Consider the following 14,145-nt stretch of genomic DNA (forward strand, 5'->3'; position numbering starts at 1 on the left):
CAGGATTATCATACACATTATTCTATATTGAATAGTGCATTTCGCAATTTTGGCATGAAAGGACCGACGTTTCACTAAATATCGTATATCTTCCCTAAAATCTTCAACATCCCCCGAAACCCGTTACGATTTGCCCGAATTATAGAATAGCAGAACTTCGTGAAATAAATACATTCAAAACCCTCCATATCCCGGATCAAAAAATCATTCCAGTCAAATAGCGTACCGGTCACCGTACGAGCTGGCGTAAGTCCGCCCCTCGATTCGTATAATCCGGACCGTGTCATGCCGGAAATTTCTCTCCATATGACGCATAATGTGGGACATACGGTCTGGAGGGGATCGAGCACCGGGCTTTGTGGTCGCTGCGGAGCGAGATAAAACTGCCTCATGATACAACGATTCCACCGCGACAACCTTCGTGCATCGGAGAGAGAATTTCTCTGCGGCGTGCAAAGGGGTCGAAGAGGGCGAGAGAGGAAGAACGGTAGCTGGCGGTGTCTCGATTCCTCTTTCCCTTTCACGATTCTTCTGGCCGCCTCCCTCGCTGGTGAGCACAGTAGAGACGAAATGAAAACGTTCGCCCGAACAGAATAATTCATTGTCCTGCTGAAACCGGCAGTGCTTCACGCTTGTTTGGGGAGTGGATTCATCTGGTTCGAGGCAGCAGCAGCAGTAGCAACAGCGCTCCTCCACGGAGAAGAGACGGGCCGAAGCGCGTCCGGATAATTCAGCCGTAGCTGCGTCTACCGTTTGTTTTGAATTCTTAAAGCGCAGCGCCATGACAGCCTTCATTGTTTCACCTTCGTCCCCGTCGCGATCGTCGTCGGTATACGAGCGATTGTGGCGCACATTCTCTCCGGAAACCGAGACGAAATTGATTCCGTGCATCGTGAACAGTCGCGTGCTCGCGGCTATTCAACGGCCATGACTCCAGAAACTAGAAGTAGGATCGCGATTGTTTCATACGAAACGATGTAGATATCCTTTTTGAGTGCGACGTTGGCGGATTTCTTCGAAGGGAAGAGAGACCTCGTCGACGACGTACGCTGGAAACGTCTACTCGAATCGATACAAGAAACGAGTTGGTTGTACGTATTTACGGTAGGTCGATCAAACTCGCACGATTGGCAGTAGCGTAGGTGAGAAAGAGCCGAAGAGAGAAAGCAGGAGGACGTGTGGGCCGCGAGTGTATACGCACAGCCACGGGAAAAGTAGACAATGAACGTGGAGTAGGGTAAAAGGGAATATGAGAGTGAAATGGAATACGAAATGAAGGGAGGCTTCTTGTGTCCATGTCGTGTTGTCCGTCAAGGTGGTGGTTACCACCTCGTTCCCACTCTACCGGCTACGGCCTACCTCTGGTCATATATACCTTCCTTTTCGTTTCATCTACACCACACACGACTCACCCTCCTCTTTTCCCTCCCACCGCACACCCTCGACCACCTCTCGACCCACCACGGCACGCGTTGTATGTCCGGTCCCGGGTCCCTTTACTTTCACGTTTTTGTATGCGGGGTGAGCAGCCCCGCCGCACAGTGGCCAATGCTCGAAAGGGAGAAGACGAGAGAAGCAGAGAAAGCTGAAAGAGGGAGAGGATCGTGTGGCCAGGCGAGCGGATCCAGGGGCGAGAGTGAAATCCTCAAAAGGCACAAAGGACGCCCGCATGCATTAAAGGGTAACAATTCCTTCACGACAGAGGCCGATTCTACGTGGTCTGACGTTTGGAAATTCGTCTGCCTGTTGGCCACGCGACCCATCGACTTTTTTCCAACCGTTTCTTCTCCTTTTTCACGCTGCTTTTTCCTCGTTCCTTTTTTAAAGCTTCCCTCATACGGATAACGTTCATTTTATCCAACGGTAGGACGACGCATTTAGGTGTGCGAACAGACGGACCTGCATGCTAATTTCACGCTAGACCTGGTCCCTTTGTCCTTCCCTTACCCGAGAATGACGAATTATGGCACTTGGGGAACGTGAAAATGGAGAAGAACGTATGCGCCTCTGTGTCTCGGTGGATATCTCGTTAGGAGAGATTCCGCTTGCGGTTGCCACGAATCTCAGACGCATACACATGGTTTTTAGATGTATATACCGATTACAGGGTTTTTCTACCTCCTTCTACGGTTCCTGAATAAAATAACAAAAGTCTGCTCCTGCTAAGGTGGGGAACGTAGAACGAAAGATTTCAACGTTAAGAAGCCAAGTTACTTAAAATCTCCAATAGAACATACATAATTCCCAAAGAACCGGCTTTGAAAATGACTTAATTCGAATCTACCTTTTGTTGTTAAAAAAAGTTACTTCTTTAAAATACGAGGATGTTATACGATCTTAACGAAGTTACTATGCCTGTTAATTTATGCAGAGGAAAGATCGTTCAATTAAAAGAACAAAGCTTTGCTAGTTAACAGGACGAGTATGTCATTAGAATGCAAAATACGTAGGAGCAATTTTTTAGTAATCGGTGTAAAAAATCGAGCAAATGTTCAAATTTACTTTTTTCGAAAAAAAAAAACGCATATCTTTTTAGCATCTTATTTAAAAATATTGAGGTTGAGGTTGACTGATTGAAGATCGAGTGGATGAATTTCTAATAGAAAAGTATGTTGAAATAATTAAAGGTATAATTATAAATATAATGTATAAGTATAAGTTTATACTGATTCAGATCCTTACTCTCTTAGTGTTACTAGACAATTGAATGATAGAGAGCACGTTCATATATTTATAGCAAAAGTACATTACCAAAAAAGTTAAGCTTATAGTTTTGACTAGAGGCTACAGGGAACATAAATAGAAATCTGTTTATTAGTTCCTTTGTTCCTAGACCTTACAAACCAAAACATAATGTATACTCAAGGGTACAATAATATGCACCGCTCCTTATTTAGAATATTTCTGCGTAATAGCAATCTCCAGGTCATGGATATACATAAATAAAGATGTAGAGTTTTTCTTGAAGTAGTTACTTCGACAAAAAAATATCCTTTCTATAGGATATAGAAATAACTTGCGGGTGACTGTCTATTCTATGTAATTTTACAGACTGAAATTTCCCATAAATACGTAAACATCCTCAGATATTGCTTATCAGTAAGAACCAGTAGCATTTCGCTCAACTAATTATTTCTCTCGCCAACACCAGTTTGACGGGCAATTAATGACGTCCTTGGGATCCCTAACGGTTCACCGTACGGATCCTTAACCACGCATATCTTCGAATCTTCACGAGAAATCGATGTTCGCGCTTAAGCTCACGAACGATCGTACCAGGGAATTGATTGCAGCTTATGGATAACGTTTAGAGGCTGTATCTGCGTGAAGACGACCGGCCCTATAAAGTCACCACACCGGAAATTATAACTCGGATGCCGCGGCGGGCCGCGTAAAACGCCCCCTTTTACGAAATAATTTACCAGCCTGACTCGTTAGCGGGGCATTCAAAGTGAGACGCAAAGGAAGAGCCTTGTTAGCCACGCGTATGCTCGCCCTCGTCTTCGTTTTCTCTCTCTTTATATTTCTCCCCCTCTTCACCATTCAGTCGTTCCTCCGGGCGATCCACGATTTTTCGGTGAAACCGCGACCGATCTCCCCCATCCTTTCACAACGTCTAATTGATGCATCGCGATTTACATAAAGTGTCGGTCGAGCCAGCCAGCTGTTGACACCTTGGAAAAATTTTAATGTTCTCCTACCAATATATTCGTTGATAAAGTGGGCAATATGTTCGCAGTTTTACTTCTGGCTAACGGAGAAATATCATTCGACTTTTGGAACCCTCCGGTGAGCCGCTGGCGGGCCTCTGCGTTTAAAGCGGGGAATATGGATCGTATGATACAGAGATAACTTCATTTCCTATGGCTTGCATAGGTGGTGGCGAGATACGGCCTCGTAAAAATTCGCGCGTGCGGTTAATACGAATAATTATTGCTCGAGACTGTTGCTTCGGGGCAGTGTGATTTTTGAAACTCTGCAGAGGAAACTATTAAGGTTATGCTGCAGTTTCAGAAACGAGATTCACAATCTGGTAAAAATATTCCTACTTAATTCTTAGTATATCACGATGAGATCATTAACACGTAATAAATACTATTTGTAGAGAAGAAAACGTATTATTTCCGATAGACATTTCAAGAACGCGATAATAGAAATTAATACAGTAATATCAAGAACTTGGAAGTCTTTTAAAAACTCCTTTTCGTAAAGAACTTGGATCCACTTTGATATGTTAAAGACTAAGATTTCGTTTAATCCCATAACCAATTTCTTAGATATAACAATATCTTCGTTTTTTTTTTTTTATTATTTATTTACATTTATCCGTAAGAACCAAAATCATCGTAATTGAAATTGATTCAGCTCCATTAACTTTTTAATTACACGATTACAGATACTTCTGATTGATAGTTAAACATTATTTCAACAAATTCTACTCTTCTTCCTCAGAAAAGGATTCCTGAAAGGACTGTTCTTGCTGAAAGGATTATAAAAATCTACGAATGGGTGGAACTACCCTAGATCGTTGAAAACAGGGGTGGTTTAATCGCGGCCAGGCAGATACATTGCTATTCCGTGATCGTTTGAAATTTTACAGGGCAACCCGTAACGCATTCGAGCACGGGTGGCGGCTCTAACTTCGAAGTGGCAGCTTGGCTAAAAGCTTTCCGCAATTTTCCAAACGATTATGATTTCACGAATGGTAATGAGGTCAGGACCGAACGCATTACCCCGGCAAACCTCCCTGGCTATTCCAGCTTCGGAGTCACGACAGTTTAATTAATTTATTGACCGGACTTTTCTCGTTATGGGACAAGTCCGTCGCGCGACGGACTCCGACTGTTTAGCAAACACGAAAGCGCACGTTCTCAAGTAATTACCCGGTACCGCGTGATTTACGGTTATGCTGCCGCGTCAGTCCGCGTATGCGTTTCTCAAACATCTCACGATCATGCTCTCGAACGTGGAAAATGGATATCCGACATCGACGAACCTTCTCCGTGCCAAAGGAAAAGGAGTCGAAACGCTGAAACGTTCCATTTCTGACAGATGAATCTCATCCACGATTGGTTGTCGCGATTAAAGTGCAATTTGCAACGGAAATAGTTTGTAATAACCCTATCGAACCCTAGGGCTGCACGCGGGGAGAGAGAAGAAAGGAGATGATTTAGTGCTGTCGTAAAGTTGGTACAAAGGAAACATCGAACCACGCCTGTAAAGTAACCCTGACTTTTACGCGATTCAAGGATGTAAAGCGACCAAATGAAAAGAATTTAATGGAAGAAAAAAGCTGGGGCATTCTGCTTCTTCGTTTAATCACCTGTAACACCTGTTCTTACTCCCGTCGGAAATATATGGCTCGTGAAAGCCGTTCGTCCAGTTTGTTCAATGAAATCGTTGAAACGAGGCCGGAGGGGGAGATTCTGGTGGGGAAACGTAATGGCGAAATTGTTCCTTGATCTTTTCATGATGCATAAATTAAAAATTAGAATTTTTACTATCGCCTACACGGTCAAATCAAATTTATAAAAAGTTTAACTATTTCTTAATATTCATTGCCTCTTCTACTTACAACCAAATCCTTTGACTAATTCTCTCTTAAATAAACTCATTCGCATGAAAATTCACGAGCCAACTGTTTCGCCGGAATAAGCACAGCCATATTCTCTGCATTCATCATTGATCAAGGTCAATTTTCCTGGTCGGTTCACCTTCAGTGAGATTCGGGTCAGCGTCAAAGCACCGTGCCAAGATCCAGCCTTAACTCTTGGCCCCGTCTATTTCGCCAATAATCGAATTCTGGCTGATAGAACGCGATATACATTCCAGTCTCATGCATCTTGCCATACATTCGCTGCTTCGACGACGCGTCTCAGTCGTTCGTTTCTCGCGGGTCATTCGAGTCGAGATGGATTTCAATTCCCCTTCTTTCATTTCCCTCTTTTACAAACGATAGAAAAAGAAGAAGAAGAAAACGCGAGAGAAGGGAATCGAACCGAGAGAGAATTGAAAGATGAAAGGAGATGGGGTGGCAGGGTGTCGCGGATAAACGATCTAGATAGCGGACTTTATGGTTCCGCGGGATTACCGGGGTTCGTTGCATAAATTTCACCGACGGATATAATGTAAAGCTAATACGCTGGTTATTCCAGCTGAGGCGGTGGGGGATATTCGTAACGCTTGTGCAGGGTTGGCGAACGTCGAGGGACAAGGAGGAGAAAAGAACGAAAGGGAAAGGGAAAGGAACGGGCGGAGACAGCACGAGGACGAGCGGCTTCGGAGAACGCCTGGGAATAGTAAATTTTCGTTACAACGCGGCATCGTTATTAGCATACAAGTATTTAGAATGAATTATTGGCCGGTTCGCTTATCCCCATGGGTGGATATATTCGGTACAACCTCGACTCCAGTCTCTCTTTCTCTCTCTCTCTCTCTCTCTCTCTCTCTCTCTCTCCAACGTCAGGTGTATCCCACAGGAGGCAGCATTATATCTTGCATATTTTATCCCGCACCGTTGGTCCCTCTTCTTGCAACACGCTTTTCTTCAAGGAACGCAACAACGGAAGGTAGGCTGCTGGAGGTCAGGAAGAAAGGGATCAACTGCACTATCATTTAAAATTGAAGATGGCGGTGCACGGTAAACTATTTGTACTCTCTTTGCTTCGTGTACCTTTGTACGTGGTTTGTTTCGAAAGTAATAGGATTACTTTATATCTAATATCGATATTTGGTTTGTGAACCTTTCTATATTTACGTATCTCGCTTACGTATTATATTTCTTAATCGATTTAATTAATATTTCATCGTGATTCTATATTCTTTTTCGATAAAAATGATCTGCTATCGAATCTTTAGCTACAAAGGACAAAGAGAGATAATTAATCTTATACCACTGAAAAACAAGTTCTTTAAAATGAAAACTGCTAACCAGGAGAATTCATGAAATAATAAATAAGTTCTCATTCGCCTAACTCTTTTAAAACCATCACTTTTATTCTCCAGAATGTAACCTAAAAATATTTTAATAAATAGAGTCGCATTATTTTTTAGACAGACCAAGTATACACCATAGAACACTGTCTTCCTTCTTCTTCGTTCTTATCTCATCACATTCTTTTGCGAGTTGTTAGGTCTAAGCTAAACTATTCGGATTTACGATCGATTTAGCTGGATCAAAGAATCGATTGCTTATAGCTGTAGAAGGAGTCGTTGCTGTACACCCAGGGCACTGATTAAGCGTGTAGGTCGCCGGATACTGACCTTGACAAACGACCGGCTAGCAGAAATCGCCGCTAATTGTCACGCTCGCGACTGGAAACCCTTTTCCCCGCGATATTCGACGAGTAAACCGCATTTGCGGTCAACCCCTCGGTCCTGGCATTCTTACTTTATTAAGCGAGAGTTATGCCCCCGGGTCTCGTTCGCGATCTCTTGATGTCGGACTGAGGGCCATAATCGAGTCTCATTCAGAAAGCTCTAACGAGGGGAATAAAAAATCGGACGTTTCACTCGTTTCACTTAGAGATTGATTTCTGTGTACATTGATAAATAAAGCTGCGGTTCTTCACCTTAAAGTTCATTGAAATTTTGCAACAGAGTATTCTTTGGAATGAGAAGTGTAGGTACGTAACAATTTTCACAGGCCACATTTTCAATGTTACTTTTTCAAGACATAAAAGAAGAAGCGAAAATAAAATATTATAGAGACAGCTTCACTTTTGCAACACAAATAATTTTCGTATGCACTGCTCGAAATAATTAAAGCACCTTTTTCTGTGTCCATTCTTCTACACTTTGATTTTTGATAAGGTTATTTGATGTATGTGGAATCAAGGAAACGCGTGGATACATTGTAAGGTATTGTAAGTATATATACATTGTGAATATTAAAATACAAAGTGTGGAATACAATGTAAGCTGGTCCAGATCCGCACGCTAGCAATGTTACCCTGAGACTAAAAGAACCCTGAATCCAATATGGTCTATCCTCGACGCATTCTTTTACCTATGCGTTGTCGATGGCTCCAGCGCTTGAGAAAACTGAAGACCAGATGTAGAGTTTTCTTAGAAGTGGCGATCATTTCAACAATTTTAATATCCATTCGTTACATCTGTACATTGTTCTTCAATAATTATCTGAAATCGTGCTTTTGTCACACGATCGTAGATTTCAGGTTCAGCTGTGCTCTGAAGAAATGTTTACGAAACGTCGGGACAAAGTGCAACGTACACATAAAAGCACGATTAAAATCCGAAGAACCTCGAATACACCTGATCGTCGTGAAAGTTTAAAATCTAAGATCATCTTAAAGTCGATCCTTATCACAGTATTACGCTATTAGTTATTAGCTACTAAATTACAGCGAAGTATCTAAATCCTCGACAAACACGCGAAACCTTCGTTGGACGCACGAGCAATTTAAGACCACGGACCACCGAGCTGATCTCTCCCATCAATTTTCAATTTCGTTCGGTGCTGACACGCATCGCGTCCGATCCTCTCCATCCTCGTTCTCCATCTACGTTTTCGCTCGCTTTTCCGCGTCTCTTCGCTCCATAGCAAATCAACTGCCGCCGCAGCACGATGCAATTAGAAAGCCATTATAATCCGCGGAGCGTGTGTGCGCGCTGCCGTCGCGCAATGAACGCGCGGACAGGGACCGAATTCCCGTGGAGTTTCTACACACCTTCTGTCGGGGCTAGATGGATGTCCGGCAATCAGGTGCACAGACCCCCAACTGCCTTTGAATTCGTCCGCGCGGCAGCTGCCTGATATATTCTCGTTGACGCAGGACCATCATCGTGGTCACGGGCCGCCCGCTGCTTCGTTTTCGTGTTTCAACGTCGAAACGCGGCTGGGAAAGGAGCTGAGGGATTCGACCACGCGTCACTGGACCGTGGATTTTTTCGGAAATTGACCGTGAACGATTTACGCCTAGCGTAGCTAGTGACGCGTGCGAGATACCGACACCCCGTCGAGAAACTACTCTTCTCGTCCCTTGACAACTTCGCGCCCCTGTGTCAGAAGTTGCACAATTTTTCGAAAGTGTACGTGCTGTTAGCCCCTGTTAGGGCGTCGAGAGAAAGTGGTTGTTTCCTTCATTGGTGAAGTGAACGAAGAAAAAGTCTCATGCAGGGAAGACCATAGCTGGTGTGTGAATTTATTACCCCTTTATTTATTGTTAAATTGCGATTTTTATGCAGCTATGAGGAAATCGAATGTGCAAAACTGTACAGGAAGTACGCAAGAGTACATATGAAATATGTAAAAGGGTACTGATTGTAATTTTTAATATGTTAAGCAAATATTTAAGATCTATTTCTTTGGATATATTGTCTCCTATCGTACAAGTTGTTATTGTTTGAAAGAGTTATATCTAAAAGTGTAACGAATCTCAAACACATGATCGATCGAGTGTAATTCAAGGTATATGCATTTCAACAGAGATCGAATATCTTTGATCGGTTCTAATCGTCATGTTAAACGCAATCACGAATAGGTGAGTTTATGTGCTGAACAATGTTACGAAATCACAATGATCTTTATAAAGATCAGCAGTGAATACTTGATGTACCAGAACATCATTCATAAAAATCAGTATTAAAGATTGAATTAATTCAACGATTCATAAATGAAACTAATTAAGAACTAAATGCAGTCATCGTAAAATAAACGTACAGGGTGCTTATTACGAATGTCGAATGAACCGAGTAGCAACTAAAAGTTCGAATAAATCGACCGGATGACACGCGTATATCTGCCAAGCGTTGCAAGAAATCGAACACACAGAGGACTCGCAAACATACACCCCAGTCTTCCTGTAAGACGCGGAAGATTTACGCGGCCAATTGTTGGCCCGCTTGTCATTTCGAGCGTCGAGGAAGGAAATGTAGCCGAAAGAAGTTATGGCGTCCAGACGTCTCGAGGGTGGTTCTAGCCGGTAGCGAAGGAACGCGAGATTTTTCGGAAATTGACCGTAAACGACCGGGTCAATTTACGCTCTCCGAGGAAAGTGACGGCTCGGTTCTCTTCAATCGATTCCGGGGATCTACGCCGCCCTTAAAGGGTGGTGGAAAAATGGGAATTTAAACGACCTCTGCCACGCGAAGCTTTCTAGAATCTTAATTGGAGCCGAAGACAAAGGAGTGGCTGGCACAAAGAGTTAAATCGCGCTCTTTCTGCCGCGACGTGGGAGGAGAAAAAAGACGTTTCAGAAATATTCCACGTTTTAAATCATCGGATCGATTTAAAAAATAAACGAACGTTGTTCAACAACGTTGACGAAATGTCGGTGGCTTTGCGAGTCGATTCGCGATTGTTAAACGTCGGGCAACTTTCGAAATCGTTGAAAATTCATGAGCGTCGGATACGCGCGGTCGAACGCGAATTTCATCGAGCTACGGTAAATTCGCCGGCTACGAGTCAACGATCATTTCCAAGGAGTTAATATTCAAAATGAACATTAACAGGGGGGTCCAGGGCTACCGTTAATCTTCGATGGCATGTGGGACCACTCACGGTGCGCCGCAGGTCGCTTTATCGCGTACGCGTTAATTATGCAAATGAATAATTAGCATTTCGATTATTTCGACGACGCCACCCACGCTAGCCGTCTGGAATCTCGGTGATTCGACTGTAAGCAAATTCATTGGCTACTCTTCGATGAAGGGTTTGCGCTCCTTACTTTCCTCGCGAGCTTTTGCTTGGAACTTGCAACTCAAACACGATTTAACTGAAACGAGCATACGCTCGTAAAAATTTTATCAAAGTTTTCAGCAGAAGTTCGATAAGTATGATAAATCTCAACGAGCGAAATCTTCGTTCACTTGTCTTTCGATTGGTCGGTCGTTAAGCAAGAATTCTTCGTACGAACGAAGCTTGTAATATGATCCTTTCACGATGAAGGTGTCATAACACGAAGGGAGAGACTGAACACGTATGATGTCAAGAATAACGAAACGTTAAATTAGATATTGTCGCATCGGAAGAGTATAATGGCAGAATTTACGAGGAACAATCGATTGGCTATAGGAATTTCATCGTGGCATGGGGACACCTGCGGCAGGTACCTGGGAATATTAAACATTGGTTCGAATTTGTCAGTAGAGAGAGGGGTTCCACGAATCAATGTCGATTGATCAATGGAAAGCGAATCGACTCGACTGCAGAAATAAACTGTTAGTCTTATGAATATATTCATACCGAGTTCATCAATATTCAAAACCTACTTTCCTACGCTTAAATCCAACTGAAATCGGATGTGACCGGCTCCCAGACGCTCGTGCACTGTCAAGAGAACGAACGATTCATGGTTTCTCATCGTAAATCTTTACGATCTTTGGATTCGTGTCTTCCTTCTCGCGACGGCCACGAAAGATGAGATTCTGAAATCTATCAATTTCAATAACCTGACACTGATACTACATATTTCATCTTCTGACACATTCGCGATTTTCCCAGATTTCTCTGTATGCCTTAAATTCGAATTTCAGCAAAGAAACGAGGTAGATTCGATTCGATTAGATCTATTCTGTCGGATCGTTCTACGCTACATTCACGCGTTCGTCGAAGGAATACTCAACGAGTGATCGTTCAATCGGATCGCGAATTCGGTTTCTTTGGACCATCTCCAATTCTCTGGCTCGTGACCCTTTCTCTTTCGTCTATCATTGCCTGTTGCGTCATTTTGCCAACTCCGAGGCAGGAACGTGAGGAGTATCCCGAGAAACCGTGGAAAGAAAGCATCGTTCGAGAGGCAGGCCACGTCTCGATCCGGGAGATTTACAGAGGTACCAGCAAATAGATCAGCTCGCTAATGGATGGTCGCTCCTTCTCGATATTACCTTTTTGCCCCCTCGAGCTCCGGGCAGGAAATTAGCAAGTCTTAAGAGATCCCTCCGTGTTAATCGTCGGGCTGATTTCTGCGGCGTCGCTCTCGGACAATTTGCCACGACGAAAATTTCATTTGTCCCGTTCCCTTTTGCGTGCCAACCGATCCAGTCGACCCCTTCGAGGGTCTCTTCTCGCTAATCCACCTTATTTCGTCTCGTCTCTATCATCTTTCACCGCCTCTGTCTCTTTTCAACTTGCTCTCGAGAGTTTCCTCATTGGAGAACTTCGGGGTCTCGAGCCGGGATAACATCGATTAATCCCGGCTCGTTCGGCCGAAAACCGTGAAAAACGTCACTCGACTCGGGCCCAGACGCGATGCCATGCAAGCTCGACTGACGTTGAATGAAGAACGAAATCAGATTTCAGCCGGCGGCCGTCGGCTTTCTAACAATAAGTCGGATTAAGGGTGGCTCGCCCTGGCGAACGCGGAACTCAGCCGAACAATGATACACTCTATGATCGAGATTATATACTCTTTCCTTTCTTTTTCGAGAGCCTTCTCCTCTTTTTGTATACTGGCGTTAAGAAGATTCTTTCGATTGGAAGAACACGCTTTGGTGTTACAGGATTTGAAGGAACGAGACGAATTATCCTATGAAGATCGAAGAATAAAGAAGTCAATGTCTCATATGATATATCGTCGATATCGTTTCTTCTTTTTCACCCTTTTTTTTCAGTAATAGGAAGGATGAAACAGGGATAAAATTTTCAGGTAATTTAACGTGATCGTTTTATCGATCAACACGTTTTATCGGTCATATACTCGTGTCACATCGCACAATGAAAACTGTGGCTCGTCGTATCCGCGATCCGGCGCTCCGTTCACGTGGCGTAACCGCGTAACGTCAATCCGATAGCCGCGCGCGTCACGAACCAAACGTTAAAATAGGACATAACAAATAGCTCACCTTATCTACAATAGCGCGTACTGCACGGACGTTGATCAGGCATAGAACGCGCACACACCAAACAGCACGTAAGAAATCATCGATCACAGCCAGGTCTTCTCTTCCCGCCTTTTCTTCTCTTACTCTGCTTCAAATACAGAATACCTCACTTGCTTTCTCTCGTCGCACCTTGCAATACACGTTGCAATTACAAAAACGCACTATTACAAGGTCTACCGAACTAGTCACGTAAAATATATCCTCCGCCCCCTCCAAAAAAAGATAAAAACCAAAGTCAAAGAACTAAAGAAGAAAACTAAAACGAAACAATCCGACGTAAATAAGCACACGCGACCAATCTCCAGTCACCAAACTGAATCACTGACTATCTCCCTGCTTGTAACAGTGTCCGTCGCGACGATGGGTCCGGAGCAAGGTCCCCATTGAATAACAGACACGTTTCGCGAGCCGTACGACCAAACGAAAACAACGTACCAAGCAACAACCGTACCGTCACGGCGCCACGGCACTAACTGACAGGCTGACGAGAACCTCCAGTTGCTCGAAGGAGTGAAGCGGCTGGGGCGACCGAACCGGAGGGGTAAGGGGACCCAGTTACCAGAGGCTTTCTCGCTCCGGCTAGAGGAACGTTCGGTTTGCTCGCGTTCAATCTCGCCGCGTCTCTCTTGCTCGCGTTCTATCGCCACCTAGTGGCGGTCTCGCAAACTCGTTCACGGGTACGGGCATCCACCTCCCCTTGACGAACACCAAGGCAATCCGGTGGGGGTGAAACGAGCACGTGGGGCAGCTAAAGAGGGAGGTCCGTGGCGTGTGAGCGTGGTGGGGGCCAGAGGCAAGGCCGGCTTGGGGGTGAGGTTGCAAAATATGTTGTAGAAATGGGGTGGCCGATGAATGCGGTCGCCCGTAGACTAGGGATTTTATTGATCTTTTTTCCACCCCACGCTCGAACCTAGAGGGGGTGGGTGTTTGGAAGGAAGAGGGGTGGTAGCGGCGCGTACACTCGCGCACGCTTAATTAAGCGGCCGGACTTACGTCGCGTATATACCTTCGCAGCACGCTTTGCCACGCCGCGCCGGGACTCTCTCCGGTCATTCCGCGTTTCGACGATCGGCTGGAATCCCGGTCGACGAGCCCATCGATCGATTTGCGGCTAACTTCGAGCCCATTGAAATTAAACGGGCCGAACCGAGCTCTGGGCGGTCGTGTCGCCGCCGACGGGCCGTTCCTCGATTGAATTTCGAATAGGTCGCGCCTATCGCGATTACTATCTTATCATTTTGTCTGTACTTAACCTTCGTTTCGTGGATGTATTCAAGATTCATTGTGCTGCCGGAGAAGTGT

At 44.5% G+C, this 14,145-nt stretch overlaps 1 protein-coding gene across 1 annotated transcript in view; it reads right to left on the reverse strand.

The window, feature by feature from the left end:
• The window catches only part of LOC132916485 (discoidin domain-containing receptor 2-like), a 135,039-nt gene extending 121,661 nt beyond the window's left edge, over positions 1–13,378 (reverse strand). Inside the window, exon 1 of the mRNA XM_060976539.1 lies at positions 12,805–13,378. The gene's annotated coding sequence lies outside the window, so the exon portion shown is untranslated. The remainder of the gene's footprint in view (positions 1–12,804) is intronic.
• Between the last annotated feature and the right edge of the window lie 767 nt (positions 13,379–14,145).

This window comes from Bombus pascuorum, chromosome 2 (assembly GCF_905332965.1).
Source record: "Bombus pascuorum chromosome 2, iyBomPasc1.1, whole genome shotgun sequence".
NCBI lineage: Eukaryota > Metazoa > Arthropoda > Insecta > Hymenoptera > Apidae > Bombus > Bombus pascuorum.